General features: G+C 40.8%; 1 protein-coding gene and 1 pseudogene across 4 annotated transcripts in view; both read left to right on the forward strand.

Annotated features, from left to right (window-relative positions):
* ANKRD6 (ankyrin repeat domain 6) overlaps positions 1-16052 on the forward strand; it is a 168095-nt gene that overhangs the window by 110713 nt on the left and 41330 nt on the right. The window lies entirely within an intron of this gene.
* Positions 14909-15007, forward strand: LOC117020967 (uncharacterized; annotated as a pseudogene).

Consider the following 16052-nt stretch of genomic DNA (forward strand, 5'->3'; position numbering starts at 1 on the left):
GCTCAGGGCCACAAGACTGCCCCCACCCCTTCAGATACCAATCGAAAGTCCAGGTTGTCACCTTTGCTTCTGACCAACTGGCTGTAAATCAGAGGTTACCATGACTCCCTCCTGGGGTTACATTAATTTGCTAGAGCAGCTGACAGAACTTGGGAAACCATTTTACTTAGCAGATTACTGGTGTATTATAAAAGGATATAACTTGGGAACAGGCAGACGGAAGAGAGGCGTACTCATAAGGCAAGGTGTGGGAGAGGGCGCAGAGCTTCCGTGAACCCTGCCCTTTGGGTTCTTGTGAAGGCTGCATCACGTAGGCGTGATTGACTACATCGTCAGGCATTGGTGATTGATTCAACCTCCAGCCTGTCTCCCCTCCCAGGAACCCAACGTTCCAACCCTCTAATTATGGTTGGTTACCCTGGCAAACCAGCCCCCATTCTCAGGGCTTTCCAAAAGTTACCTCATTCTCATAAATTCAGGTGTGGCTGAAAGGGGTTTGTTGCGAATAACACACACTCCCTTCACCTTTTTGGCCCTGGCGCTATTTCAAGAACTGATGGCAAAACACCAACTATTATAACAAAAGATCCCAAATTGCTCTTATCATCTAGGAAATTCCAAGGGTTCAGAGAGCTATAAGCCAGGAACAGAGACGAAGAGGAAATATATGTTTGTTCTTGTAAATCACAATATCACAATGCTGGTCTGTAGAGAGACAGAAAATCTTGGGCTACTGAAAAGTCACTCCCCACACATGAGGTCACTAGGTTGCTAGATTATGCAGAACTGAGAGTGAAAGGAGCCTTGAGTCAGATCGCTGTGTGATCTACCCATAGTGTTTCAGGGATCAGGCTGTCACAAGTGGGAGAAAGGGCGTGGATCTGTGGTTAGGGTGCACGCTCACACATTTTAACTGCTATGTTTGCTGATTGTACAAGTTGCTTCACTTCTTTGAGCCTCACTTTCCTTATCTGTAAAAAGGGGATAGTCATACCCACCTTTCAGGATTGTTGTCATAACTTATCGAAGCACATAGCTCATAGTTTGCAAGTTCTCTTTTTATTTTTAGCTTTTCTCAGTATATATTTTATGATTCATTCAATAAACATTTATTAAGTACCTACTAAGTGCAAACACTGTGCGTGCCAGGGGTCAGGTGGGAGATTCAAGGGAAATATATGGCCCTGTCCTAGAGGTACTCATAATCTAGTGGGACGATGATGTCACATAAGGCAGTCTGTTGGTTTCCCTCAGCTTTGTTCTTATCAACTATAGGCACCAAAGAAAAACGTTAACGAATAAAACCCCATGATCTTTGCTGAAGGGAAAACTCTCATAATACTGAACTTAAAAATGTATGGTTGTTATATAATACGGATAATGCTGTAGCAGGAATAAACTTCAGTTTTACAAACTCAAGAGTGTAACAAATAGAATTTTTGTTTTCTGTAAGGGAGCTTTCTATTTTAAGCCCCCACGTGGCTGCGGTAACAATAATCTTATCAACGGAGGCCCGCCCCCTTCCTCAGGGCTGTGTGTAGGGTAGGGAATTCCTGACGTGCCCAAACGAGAAGGAGGAGATGCTAGATCTTTGCATCAGTGGTCCCCACAAGGATTCTAAGATGTTCTCTGTCCCTTCTAGTGTTGGTTTCCGGTCTTTCAGTCCGGACAGGCCTGGCCCCTCCAGTGACTGGCTTGAGGGTCGAGGACGTCTGTGGCTTCCTGCGATGTGGCAGAAATCTCTGTGAGATGGCCCTTCGTCCTGCTGTACAACATTTTTGCTGACAAAGAGCGTGATGTCTTAGGTTAGGTGATTGGTCCAGAAAATCTGTGCCAAATGTGTTTGGCAGAAGAATCCTTTGATAGTTCTTCATGGGATGTGTTAGCGGAGCATTTTTCTGATAAGACTGAGGCTGAGAGTCCTGAGTAACTCACACAAGGTCACGGCAGAACAAACTCGGAACTGAGGTCTAGCTTTCAAGGCTCCTTCCAAGGCAGCAGCTGCTTTTGCCACTAAAACAACGTGCCTTCTGGCACATACCAAATGTGTAACAAACGTTTGGCCGTTGTCACCAGTGTTCTTTCCATTATTTTCATGCATGAGGTTAATTTGTAGTAGTATTTCAGGGAACAAATACTTGAGTGCCTACTACGTGCGAGCCCCTGAGAATTCAAGTCCCTGGCCTTGCATCACATTAAAGGAGAATTAGGAAACAAATGATAAACAGGTTAAAAAGGAGAAAACCTAGACAGTATCAGACGCGGCGAGCGCCATATGTAGGGTAACGTCTATCTGCCTTCCACACCTCTTTCCTGCGAGGCCGCCCGGGTGTCCCTTTAGCCTCTGACATTGGACATCACAGGAGGCTCGACCAATTGGGATAGCTCCGTGAACGTCGCTTTTTCCTTCTCTTCCTGCCAGACTTGAAATGCCACTCGTTCCCTCTGCAGACACTCCTTTCACTTCTTTAGCTCTGGGCAGCTTTCCCCAGCAGGCCCTGCAAGTTCTCTGTTTAAAATAGGCTTCATCATTTGCTTTTTTAACAACAGCTTTATTGAGGTATAAGTTCACATGCCAAAAAAATTCACCCATTTTAAGTGTATGGTTCAGTGATTTGTAATCTATTTACGGAGTTGTTCAACCACCACCATGTTCTAATTTTAGAACATTTCTATCACCCCAATAAGAAATTTCATAAATCTTCAGCTGTCATTCTCCACTCCCACTACCAGCTCCTGGCAAACATTAGTCTACTTTCTGTCTGTATAAATTTCCCTTTGCTGGACCTTTGATATAAATGGAATCATACTTTGTGTGGTCTTCTGTGGCTGGCTTTTTTCACCCAGCTTAATATTTTCAAAGTTCTTCTGTGTTGTAGCATGTATCAGTACTTCATTATCTCTCATTGCAGAATAGTATCCCACGCTATAGATGCACTACATTTTGTTTATCCAGTCGTCAGTTGATGGACATTTTGGGTCGTTTCCAGTTTGAAACTATTCTGAATAGTGCTGCTGTGAACGTTTGTGTACAGTTTTTGTGTGGACACACGTTTTCATTTCTCTGGGTAGACACCTAGTAGGGAATTCCTGGGTCCCATGGTAAATGTATGTTTAACATTTTAAGGAGCTGCCAAACTGTATTCCAGAATGGTTGCGTAGATTACACATTCCCGTCAGCAATGTATGAGGGTGCCAGTTTCTCGCTATCCTCACCAGTGCTTGTTACTGTCTATCTTTTTTAGACATAATTTGTTTTTAAGAATTATTTTTATCAAAGTAATACATGCACATAGGAGCTTTAAAAGTATAAGTTCAAATATTGCTGAAGGAACCTGGAGTCCCACCCAGGGCAGGGAGACCTGACATCTCAGCACGTCCAGGCCAAAGCCCACGTGAAGGGCAGCACTTGTCAAAAGAGCACCTCTGGAGATCAAGTTTGTTTGGAAACCAGTCTCAAGGTCCACCTGTCCCCACTGATCTGTGAATTTCTGTACTTGAAAAGATGTGGTATTAAACCCAAAGAAGGAGAAAGGAAATAACAACTAGTGCAGAAATGAATGAAATAAGAAATGGAAGAAACATACCGAAAAATCAGTGAAATCAGAAGTGGGTTCTATGGAAAGAGTGACAAAATTGACAAATCTTTAGCTAGATTGATCTAGAGAAAAAGAGGGAAGATTTCAAATTCAAAGAATCGGGAAGAAAGTGGGATATTACCACTGACATTACAGAAATAAGGATTATAAAGGAATTCAGTGAATGATTGTATGCCAAAAATTTAGATAACTAAGATGAAATTGGCAAAGACCTTGAAAGGCACAAGCGACGGAAAAGAACTCAAGGATACATGGAAAATTTGAATAGAACTATGTCGACTTAAGAGATATCCAAACCTGTAGAGAATTTTTATGAGTTTATTTGAGCCAAACGGATGACAATTGCCGAGAAGCAACATCTCAAGGGATTGAAAAAATGCTCGGGAGAATGGCAGTTTTGCAGCTTATTTTATGCATTATAATAAAAGGAGGAGACATAAGGAAGGGTACATGGAATCCACTGGTGGTAGATTAAGGGGGTGGGAGAAAGCAAAGTGGGGGAAATCTCTGGGATTGGATAAAAAGGCAAAATAGAGCAACACATGCTTCTTTTACATTGGTGGGTAAAGGTAGGTCATAATGAACATTTGCAGCACATAGGAATGGTATACATTGACAAGAGAACGATAAGGGATTCTAAGGTCTCCTGCCCTGGTGCTGGTGGTTGTGCCCTGAGGGGTCTGGAAAAGAAGATGACTCTGAAATTTCAAAGGTATGTTATCTTAGATGCAAAAAGGCAATAGACACACTCAAAGATTGACCCTCATCAAGGAAGCTACAAGCCTGGGATGTGACTACCCACCATGACTCACTTTTAGTTAGGGATTTTTATGTTCAGTCCGTCCTGTGTGCTTGCTTTTGCTCTCTGAGTTTGTAAGGCCCACCATACAGGCCTCTGCTGAGCTAGTCAGGTTCAGTATGTGATCCTATTTTTGTTCACAACTATAACAAGTGAAGTGGTTGAATTAGTAAACCACAAACCCCCCACAAAGTAAGCCTATTAGGCCCAGATGGTTTCAACACAGAATTCTCCAAAACTTGTAAAGAAGGTTAGTATGTATCCTTCGCAAACTCTTCCAAAAATAGAATGGAGACAGCCCATTCAATTTTTATAATTGAGTTCAGCAAGTAGCATTGAAGAATGAGTTATAAAGATCAATTCCATTTCCATACACTTGCACTGAACAATCTGATAACAAAATTAAGAAAAGAAATGCATTTACAATAGAATCAAAAGGAATAACATATTTCAATAAATTTAACAAAAAGGAATAAAAGATGCTCTGCAAACTATCAAACATTGTCAAAAGAAATGAATAAATGCATAAATAAATGGCAAAGCATCCCAATTTCAGGGATCAGAAGACTGCATTGTTGAAGTGGCACTATACCACAAAGTGATCTAGCAATTCAGCGCAATACCTATCATGATCCCAGCTGTAACCTTTATAGAAATTTGCAAGCTATTTCACAAATTCATGTGGAACTGCAAATGAACCAGAATTACTCAACCATTCTTAAAAAAGAAAACAAGGTAGCAAGGCTAACATTCCTTCATTTCAAAACTATGTACAAATCTAAGGGAATCAAGATAGAGTGGTAGAAGTAAGGATAGACATACAGAACTATGGAATATATTGATACTGATGTTTGAGAAATAAACCCCTACATCTATAGTCAATTGATATTTTTAAAAGGTATCAAGAATAGAGAAAGGATATATTTTCATATATATATTTTTTTATAAATGGGTGCTGGGCCAACTGTATAACCACACACAAAAGAAACAGGTTGTACCATTTATATCACTCCACATACTATAATTTACCAAAAAGGATCAAAGACCTAAACATCAGACAAAACAACAACAAATTTAGATCAAACAATGGAAAATTTTCCTGACCTTGGGTTTGGCAAAAGTTTCGTGACGTATGACACAAAGAGCAATAATGGGGAAAAATAGGTGATTTAGATTTCATGAAATTAATGACTTTTGTGCTTCAAAGGCCACCAGCCAGAAAGTGAAAACACCATTGAAACCTCTGTGCACTTTTTCTGGGAATGTAAAGTTGTGTTGTCAGTATGAAAAAAAAAAACATGGCTGTTCATCAAAAAATTAAGAACTGAGGTACCGTCTAATCTAGCAATTCCGCTTTTGGGTAAATACCCCAAAGAATTGAAAACCAGGACTCAAGCAGATATATGTCTACTAGTGTTTGTCTTAGCTTTATTCACAATAGTCAAAAGGTGGAAGAAACCCAAGTGTTCATCAACAAATGAATGGATCAAAAAGTTTGGCATAAACAGACAATGGAATATTGTTCAGCTTTAAAACATAAAAGCAAATTCTGACACATGCTACACTATAAATGAACTTCAAGGACGTTATGCTAAGTGAAATCAGCCTCTCCAAAACGGCCACACACTGTATGATTACATTTGTTTGAGGAACCTAGGGTAGTCAAATTCAGAGACAAAAAGTAGAATGGTTGTTGCCAGGAGCTGGGGTGAGAGGTGAATGAGGGATTGTGTCTAATGGGATAGAGTTTCACTTTTTCAAGATGAAAGTAGTTCTGGATATTGGTTTTCTAATGTCAATCTCCTTCTCCCTACTGAAGGACACACAAAAGGTGGAAAATGTAAATTTTATGGTGTGTGCATATCACCACAATTAAAAGCAAAGTTTTTAAAGCAAGAGAATGAAAACACTACCCACAGAATGAAAGACTTTTGCAAATATGTCTGATAAGGAACTTGTATCAAAAACAGCTAGACCTCTTGTAACCTAAAGAAAGTCAAATAGTTCAATTTAAAAATGGCAAAGGATTAAATCTTTTTCCAAGGAAGACAAATTGTCACGCGCAGTTGAAAAAATGCTGGACATCGTTAGTCATCAACGAAGTGCTAACTAAAGTGAATGCTAAAGTGATATGAAGTCATCAATCAAAACTCCGGTGAGATACTAGGACAACTAGAATCAAAAAGTGAGATAATAACAAATGCTGTTAAGGACACATGGAGATATTTGAACCCCCATACACAGACGGCGGGATATAAAATGTAGCCACTATGAAAACCCATCTGGGATTTTCTCAAAAATTAAACTTAGAGTAGCCACATGATCCACCAATTCCTCTCACAGATATATGTCCAAGAAAAATAAAAACACGTTTGAACAAAAACTTGTACATGAAGTGTATAGCAACATTATTCATACTAGCCAGAAAGGAGAGACAAACCCAATGTACATTAATGAATGAATAGATAATAGCAAGTGTTGTATCCATCCAATGAGATGTTAATCAGCCATAAAAATAAATGAAATCTTGGCACATGCTACAACATGATGTCTTTGAAAAAATGATGCTGTGTCAAGGGAGTCAATCACAAAACCCATAGATAATCGAGTTCCTTTCATATGAAGCCAGGAATAGGGAAAGCTATGGAGAGAAAATAAATGCAGGGTTGACTAGGGGTGGGGATTGGAGGAGGAAGATGGGAAATTTGGGATTTATAAAACAATGGTAGTGGTTTCTTTTTTGTTTGTTTGTTTTTTGTCAGTGATGAAAATGTTCAAGAATTGACTGTGGTGTTGACTGCACACATATGTGAATCTGCTGAAAACCACTGAAATGGACACTCTAAATTGTATACTTGACGGAGGTGCATAGTACATGGATTACATCTTTTTTTTAACAAAAATAGCTGTCCCCTGGCCCCCACCCCCAATCTGCTCCCCTGAAGAAAAAACTTCCAATCTTTTAGCTGGTCCCCCCCACTCCCTGGTATTTATCTCTGTATTTCTAAAGAATGTGCATCTCCTACTAATTTGATTAATCAGTCTAATTTTTAATTTCAACACAATTTAAATATTATTTTAATTTTTGTGTTGCACATATACATAGGGTGAAGTGTCAAATATTTTTACTGTGTTTGCCTTCCATTTCTGATTCTCTATAGGCAACCGCTTTCAACAGTTTTGGTCAGTTGTTTTAGTGTTTACATGTGAAAGATGTAATGATATTGCTAAATCTTGATTTTTCTGTTTTCGGCATTGTCTGTTGACTTAAGTATATGGAAACCAATTATTTAAGATTTATCTTTCTTTTTCTGCCCTGCTCTCTCTCACGTGCATTTCTACCTTCTCCAGTATAAATATGTTATAATTTAGGCGCCATACATCAGCACGTGGTCTTTACATACGATGTACATTAACCAATTTATGCCATTCATGACTGCCCTATGTGGTATGTACTATAATTAAATTTCCTTTTTTACAATAATTTGTTTTCCCTGATGATAATAATTGTCTTGTGTTTGTTTTTTTGGTTGTGTCTGTACCTATCACTAATCATTTCCAGTTATGCAATCTTTCTGGATGTTCAGTGTTAGGTAGTCTCTCCATTGATGCTCCTTGAAGTGATGTCCCTGGGAGCCCCCTCCCCTGCTTTAGTCTGAACTGGTGACCCTTGGGCCTTCTGACAGCTGTCTGGGGATCTCTCTTTACTCTTATCTCAGGGATTCTTCTTGCCACTTTTATATACGTTGATTTTCTTTTTTCTGGACCCCAATGTCTTTCTCTTTCTTAATTCACTCCCTCGTTTTGATGTGGTACACTCTCTAGTACAGTGCTGTCCAAAAGAACTTTCTGTAATGGGAAATGTTCTCTATCTGTGCTGTCTAGGGTAGCAACACATGGCTACTGAGTACTTGCAATGTGGCTAGTGTGACTATGGAACTGAATTTTAAATTTAACGTTAATTAAAATTTAAATGCCACATGTAGCTGTTGGCTACCTTATTGAATAGCACAGTTCTATTCAATGTGGTGCATGGGAGAGATCAATCAGTTTGAAATGTAATCTATTGCATCCATTATTGGTGAGCCAATAATTGTACTATAATTACATTACCATTCTTATATAACTTGCTGTTTTTCCTAGAGTTGATAATTGCCTTGATTTTTCATTTGTTCAGTTTTATTCAAACTTATAGGTAAATGTTTTCTTTACCCTCCAATAACTCTGTAAAACAGTTCTTAATACAATTTTCCAGATGAATCCTATCACATATTTATTAGTTTTATTCTTTCCTTGGAGCTATTCCTTCTGGAGTAATCCAACCCTCTGTTCCATTTTGCTCTGGGTTGCTCTCTGGTTCTGTTGCACACAGTCATGCTGAGAATTCCTTTTACCTCTCCCCTGTGTTAGATCCCCTGTTTGCCGGAACCCATGTCACACTGACTTTGGTGGTGCATATGCTCTGAGCTCTCTAAGAAAGGGAACATGGCCGATAAATGTTTTGAGAATCTCCATGTCTGAAAAAAAATGTTTTTATTCTACCCACTCACTTAATTGACAATTTGGTGTGAAACCTAAGCTGAGAATGATTTTGCCTCAGAACTTTGAGGGCAACGTTTTGTTGTCTTTGAGCTCACAGTGTTGCTGTTGGGAAACTCAGCTTATACATTCCCCTTTGCAGCTGCCTCCTGAAAGGCCGTTTGCATCTCTCTGCCCCTTTCAGGCCTGCCCATTCAGAACCCAGCTCCGGAGGCACCACCAACAGGAAGTCCACCTGCACGGAATTCGCTCTCCTGTCAGCTGATGAAACACTTGCTGTTTATTTGCTCTGTGCCTCTCATATTTGGATTCTGCCCTGTGGATGCTCAGAACTCCCCAGCAGACTACCACTCTGACCTGCGTCAGCATTTCTCTCTTATGTTTATTTCTCTGTGTTTGACACAGAAGAAACGCACTGGAATTATGAATCCAGACCTTGGGACAAGTGCCCGCTCTCCTGTGTATTCACTACTTGTTGCTGTAGGCCAGGGCTTCTCTGCTTCCTCACTATGGACCCTCTGGGTCAGATAATTCTTGGTTGTGGGAAGTTTCCTGTGCATTGTAGTACGTTTAGCAGCATCTCTGGCCTCTACGCATTGGATGCCAGTGATCCTCCCACTCAGGGTCTCCCTCCCTGAAGGCAATCTGTTTTACCTGTTTCTTGCATTTTTTTTCCTGAGATAAGTTCGTGCATATATGTGCAAATAGATGTGTCTCTGTGTTTCCCCATAGATTGTTTTTATACAAATTGTGGGATATGATACCTATCCTTCTTCCTTCTTCGTTTTGCTTTATTCGATGAACCATAATTAGCTTAACAGATCCCCTATTGATGGACATTTAGATTATGTTAATCTTCTGTTCTTACAAATTATGCTGCAGCGACCAACCTTGTCCTGAGGTCTTACTGCAGTGTGGTGATATCTGTGGGACAGATTTCTTTAAGTGGCACTGCTGGGTCAGGGCACGCGTCCCCTTGTAATTTTGACAGCTAGAGAGCAGAGCTGCTCTGCATAAAGGTTGTGCCAGTGTGCACTCCTCCGGCAGAGAGAGAGAGGCCCATGAGGAGTGATCTTGAAGCACACTGTGACCTGGGCTCTCCCTTCCTGACGGCTCCTTCCTCCCCTTTCTTGTGCCTTTCTAACATTCTCTCCAGGAGCTCTGCTATGGCTCATTTGGCCTATATTTAGCCTTTGCTCCTCTCTACTTCAGCATGGGTTCCATAGAGTTTTCTCTTTTTTACCTGCTCTGGATTGTGTCTAGGGCCCTCTGCCTGGGAGAAAAGCAAGGGAGTGGCTGATGGGAATGGAGTGGGGGGGTCGTCCGCAGCTCTGTTCCCCTTCTTCACCCTCTACTCACAGCTGGAAAACAGCCATCCCTCCCACGGCCACACACAGTAGCGTAGTGAGGGCTGGGCCTGTGCAGTGCTAATGCACCCCGGTCCTGCTCCAGGCTAGGAGATCCACGCACTCCATGGGGGCATTGAAGATACACAGTTACATGTCAGGTCAGACAGAAAGCCTGCTTTTTGCTCTGCAATAGCTGGAAGCATCGCCCTGTGGGAAGAATATCTCAACTGGGAAAGTTTAGGCCTTTGTAGTTTATCATCAGAAATCATCAAAGAAACTTGGCATATGGTTATTCTGAGCAACAGTTATAAAACAAACACATGCTAAGATTTCATTTAACTAAACAATTCATGAGGGTGGTGAGGTGTTACAGCCCATTTAAAGGAGAATTCAAAGAATTACAAATACATGGGCCATCAGGAAAGCGGAAATAACTTTGCTCATTAGATGTAAAGCTGGCCGATATACACTGAATCTCTGCTGGACACAATTTGTGTGCATCACCCTGAGTGTTCTGACTTACGGGGTTATAAAATCGCTCAAAGACATGAAAGGAAACAGGAGATAACCTGGAAGTGCCTTGTGCATGAGGCAGGACTCCCGTCGCCTCTCTCTCTCACACTGTGTGTGTCTGTCTCTTACCTCTTTTATTTTAAAATCTTTTTTTTTTAATTATTGTAAAAATACATAACACGAAATTTACCATTTTAACTGTGTATAAATATACAGTTCATTGGCATTTAGCATATTCATATTGTGAAACCATCTTCCCAAACCAAAACTCTGGACCCTTTAAACACTTACTTCCCAGTTTTCCCCTCCCCTGGTCCCTGGCAACCATCATTCCGCTTTCCATCTCTATGCATTTGTCACCCATTTAAAAATCATTCCCGATGTTTTCTTAACAAGAGTAGAGGCAGTGAATCACATTTACCGTCTCTGTGACCCTGGCTAAGTTATTAGCCCCCTTGAGCCTTGGTTTCCTGTCTGTACAATCAACATAACAGCATTTACCTCAGGGGTTTGTTGTGAGGATTAAATTGGTAATCCATGCAGAGTGCTTACGTCCAGGGTAATAAGGGTGTAGGAGGCGCTCAGTGGCTGGTAGTTATTATTAATATGATCCATGATTTCTGTTTTCTCCCTTGAGTTCATGCCCCTCCGAGGTACAAAAGTTCCATCAGGTCAGGGGTTCTCAGTATTGACTGCACTTGTGATCACCTGGAGAGCCTTAGAAAATGCGAATGCCCGGGTCCCACACCCTGAGGTTCTGAGAAATGGGTCTGGGTGTGGTTGGACTTGGCGGTTTTTCAGAGCCCTGGTGACTGATGAACCATTCACGGCTCCAGGTCTTTCTCCCTGATGTCCCAGAGCCTGTGCGTGGGGCGGGACAACATTCTCTATAGAGCACTGGGCCACGTCAGTGCTTACACTCCCGGAAGTCATTGCTCTTTGTAGCAAACACCACAAAATATTGATAACTCAAAGTAGAACCAGTTTACTAGCAGGACATACGCGTGTGCAGTAGGGGAAGGCAGATGCATGCGTGAATTGTTGCGAGGCATTCCTGTGAGACAATGCATTGGGTCAACACTAGGAGAGTCTCAATAAGTGCTAACTTATTGTTAGGAGGGGGTGTAGGGGGCAGGCAGCACAGTGACGGGGTGTTTCTTGGAAAGGTAGAGACGCACCCCGAGGAGAAGCTCTTTGCAGGAAGGGGGGATGGCTCCCCAGAAGGAGAGGGGCAATGTGAGAACTGGTATAGTGGGTCAGACATGAGCCCCTGCTTGGACCTGGGGGGGGGACATGCTGTAATAGGTAGCAGGCCTCAAAACTTGGGACGGACCCTCAAACTCACTCAAGCATCTTCATCTTGGGAGAGGCTGTTGAGGCTGCTTGTAATGGGAGTCCCAGGATTGGAGTCCCTTAGCAGCTCTGTCCTCCCCCTCACTGCCTCTGAGGAATTCTTGGGAGTGGTGCCTTGCTCTGCAGGGCCTCTTCTGTTTCCCTCCTGCCTGTGTTTACAATGGTGCCCATGTGGGGGTGGAGGCAGGCCCTGTTGGCCCCTCTTTCTCCAGCTGTGGGTCGGCCTGTTGGCTCTGTTGGCCCAGAAGCCCTTCCAGCACCCGAATGTTCAACCAGCAAGTCGCCCACCATTCCCCGTTCCCGTGGTCTGTGTGGTGGGCACTCAGCTGCCTGAGCGGTCAGTCACACTTAAAACGGAAACTTCTAACTACACAGCAGAGTATTTTATAACTGAGATTAATGTGCCAGTAAAACCCCACTACAGTCATATATTTAATAGGTTCTAACCACTCTAGAGGAGACATTGTAATGTTGCAGCACAGCTGGATGTCAGCATTTTCGAATCCTCCCTAAAAAAGTACCTGTATCTTTTCTGAATGAAATGCACTGGAGGATTACTGACTTTCAGGCCAGTAACTGGCCTATCATGAGATTTCTGAAGCGTCCTCACCTAATCTACATTCTTCTAGGAGAGCTGTGAGTGAAGCTGCCAAAGAGGAAAGGAGCTTTAGAAGCTATGAGTTGCCCCTGAGGGCATCTGCTCAGATGCCACTGCAGGTGGTCTGTTGGTGAATTCTCTGAGTCCCTTATTCATTTCCTTATTTCTCTTTTCTTTCTCTTAAGCTATCATGACTTAGCTTTCAGAACATAAATTAAGCCTGGAACCTGTTTGGAGACTGAAAATTCTTTCTCACAGGCCTCTCACTTTGTTTCCAATAAGAGTTGGCTGTTGTATGTTTAGGGTGTTGTAAACCAAGGATCTCGGGTAGATGGGTGAGTAGGCGACAACTGTGCTTGGTTTTCTTTTAGCCCATGTTTTCATCAAATCGAGCAATGCGTCAAGAATTAGACACCATGAGCGAGTGAAATTTATCCCAAGTATGCAAGGCTGGTTCATCCTTAATCAGTGTAAACCCCGTATCAACAGCTGCCTTAGTCTGCCGGGGCTGCTATACATGATGCCGTAGGCTGGTGGCTTAAACAGCAGACATTTATTTCGCACGGTTCCGGAGGTTGGGAAGTCCAAGATCAAGGTGCCAGCAGATTTGTTCCTGAGAGGGCCCTCTTCCTGCTTACAGACAGTGGCCTTTTGCTGTGTTCACACATGATGGAGAGAGAGAGAGAGAGCTCTGGTCTCTCTGCCTCTGTTTATAAGGACTAATCTAATCATGGGGTCCACATTCATGACCTCGTTGAACCCTAATTACATCCTGTAAGCCCTATCTCCAAATACCATCACATTGGGGGTTAGAGCTTTAACATAGGAACTTTGGGGACACAAACATTTAGTCCATAACAGGTTAAACAAGAAAAGTTATATGATCATATCAACAGAGGCAGAAAAAGCATTTGATAAACTCCAACACTCATTGGTGGTTAAAAAAAGCTCTCAGCAAACTACCATATTTGATAACTTTCTCAACACGATAAGGATTAGCTACAAAATCCTACAGCTAACGTACTTAATGGTGGAAGACTGAATGCTTTCCTCTGAGATAAGGAATATAAGGCCAGGATATCTGCTTGTACCACTTGTATTCAGTGCAGTGTTCCGGATTTTAACTGCTGCAGCAAGGCAAGAAGAGGAAAGGAAAATCATACAGATTGGAAAAGAAGAAATAATACTGTCCCTATTTGCAGATGACATGAGTTTCTACATGGAAAATATTAAGGAGTCTATAAAACAAACAAACAAACAAACAAACAACTCCTAAAACTAAACAGAGAGTTCAGCAAACTTGCAAGATCGAAGATCGACACACAAAAATTAATTGTATTGCTATATACTAACTCTGAATTTGTGGAGATGGAAATTAAAAACAATACCCTTTATAGTCACTCCAAAGGAAATGAAATACTTAGGGATAAATTTAACAAACCATGTTAAATTTTAAAGGAGCTGAAAAATTTTAAAATGCTGATGAAAGAAACAAAAGGAGGCCCAAATAACTGGAGATGAATACATACTATATTCATAGTTAGAAGACTCAACACAGTAAAGATGCTCACTCTCTCTGAATTGTCTAGACGTTTAGTGCAGTTTCTACTAAAATCCCAGCAAAGTGTTTTGCACATGTACACAAGCTTATTTTTAAATGTATGCAGAAAGGTACAGACCCGAGGCTCGCTAAAACAAAATAAAGCACGAAGAATCACTGTATTTGATATTAAGCCCAACTATATAGTACAGTATTGGGGAGAATGTGGTATTGTGGAAGGATTGACAGAGACCAGTAGAAAGAATAGAGAACCCAGAAATACACCCACACAAATACGTCCAACTGAATTTTCCCAAAGGTGCAAAGCAATTCACTAGAGGAACTCACAATAAATGATATTGGAGCAATTGGATGTCCATAGGTTTAAAAACCTTTACTTAGACTTAATTTATACAAAAATTAACCTTTTGGGTCATGGCCTTAAACGTAAAATTATAAAACTTTAGAAAAAATCATAGGAGAAAATCTTCAGGCTCTAGGACTAGGCAAATCATTAGACTTGGCACCTAAAACATGATCCATAAAAGGATACATTGGATCTCATCAAAATGAAAAACTTTCGCTCTGTGAACAACTCTGTTAAGAAGATGAAAAGATATGCTCTCTTGGCAGCACATATACTAAAATTGGAACGATACAAAAAGGATTAGCGTGGCCCCTGAGCAAGAACGACCTGCAAATTTGTTCCATGTTTTGTGCAGGGCCCAGCCTCTTCACGCCTTTTGCTGATTAGCTCAGAAGAAATAGTGAGTCAGAGCTCAACACATGGCACTCAATAGCAAAATTGTCACTTTTCACCATAAAAATATTATTGTAAGGCAATCTGAAATGAAAACAAAGCTGAGTTACACCTGGGTATTTATGTGCAAATATTTCAACTTGCATTTCCTTCACAAACATTAAATAAAAAGAGATGAAAAGACAACCAGCAGTCTCGGAGAAAATATTTGCATATCGGAGAAAATATTTGCGTACCACGTGTTTGACAGAGGATTTGTACCGTGTTTCCCCGAAAATAAGACCCAGCCGGACAATCAGCTTTAACACGTCTTTTGGAGCAAAAATTAATATAAGACCCGGTTATTATGTTATATTATATTATACCTGGTATATTATATTATATTATGCTGGGTCTTAACAGTAAAATAAGACCCGGTTTTATACTATATTATATAAGACCCGGTATTATATTGTATTATATTATATTATGTTATAATATAATACCGGGTCTTATATTATAGTAAAATAAAACTGGGTCTTATATTAATTTTTGCTCCAAAAGATGCATTAGATCTGATTGTCCGGCTAGGTCTTATTTTCGGGGAAACACGGTATCTAGAATATATAAAGAACTCTCAAAATTCAATAGTAATATAACAAACAATCCTATTAGAAAATAGGCAAAAGCCATGAAGAGATATTTCACCAAAGAGCATATATGGATGGCAAATAAGCAAATGAAAAGATGTTCAATATCATTAGGCATTAGGTAAATGAAAATTAAAACCACAAAGAAACACCATTACATCTATCAGAATGACTAAAATAAAAAATAGTGCCTGTACCAAATGCTGTAAAGGATGTGGAGAAACTGGATCTCTTATACGTTGCTGGTGGGAACATAAAATGATACATCCACTCTGGAAAATAGTTTGATAGTTTCTTATAAAACTTAAATATGCAACTACTGTATGACCCAGCAGTTGCACTCTTGGACATTTATCCAAGAGAAATGAAAGCT

This window comes from Rhinolophus ferrumequinum, chromosome 3 (genome assembly GCF_004115265.2).
Source record: "Rhinolophus ferrumequinum isolate MPI-CBG mRhiFer1 chromosome 3, mRhiFer1_v1.p, whole genome shotgun sequence".
Taxonomy (NCBI): domain Eukaryota; kingdom Metazoa; phylum Chordata; class Mammalia; order Chiroptera; family Rhinolophidae; genus Rhinolophus; species Rhinolophus ferrumequinum.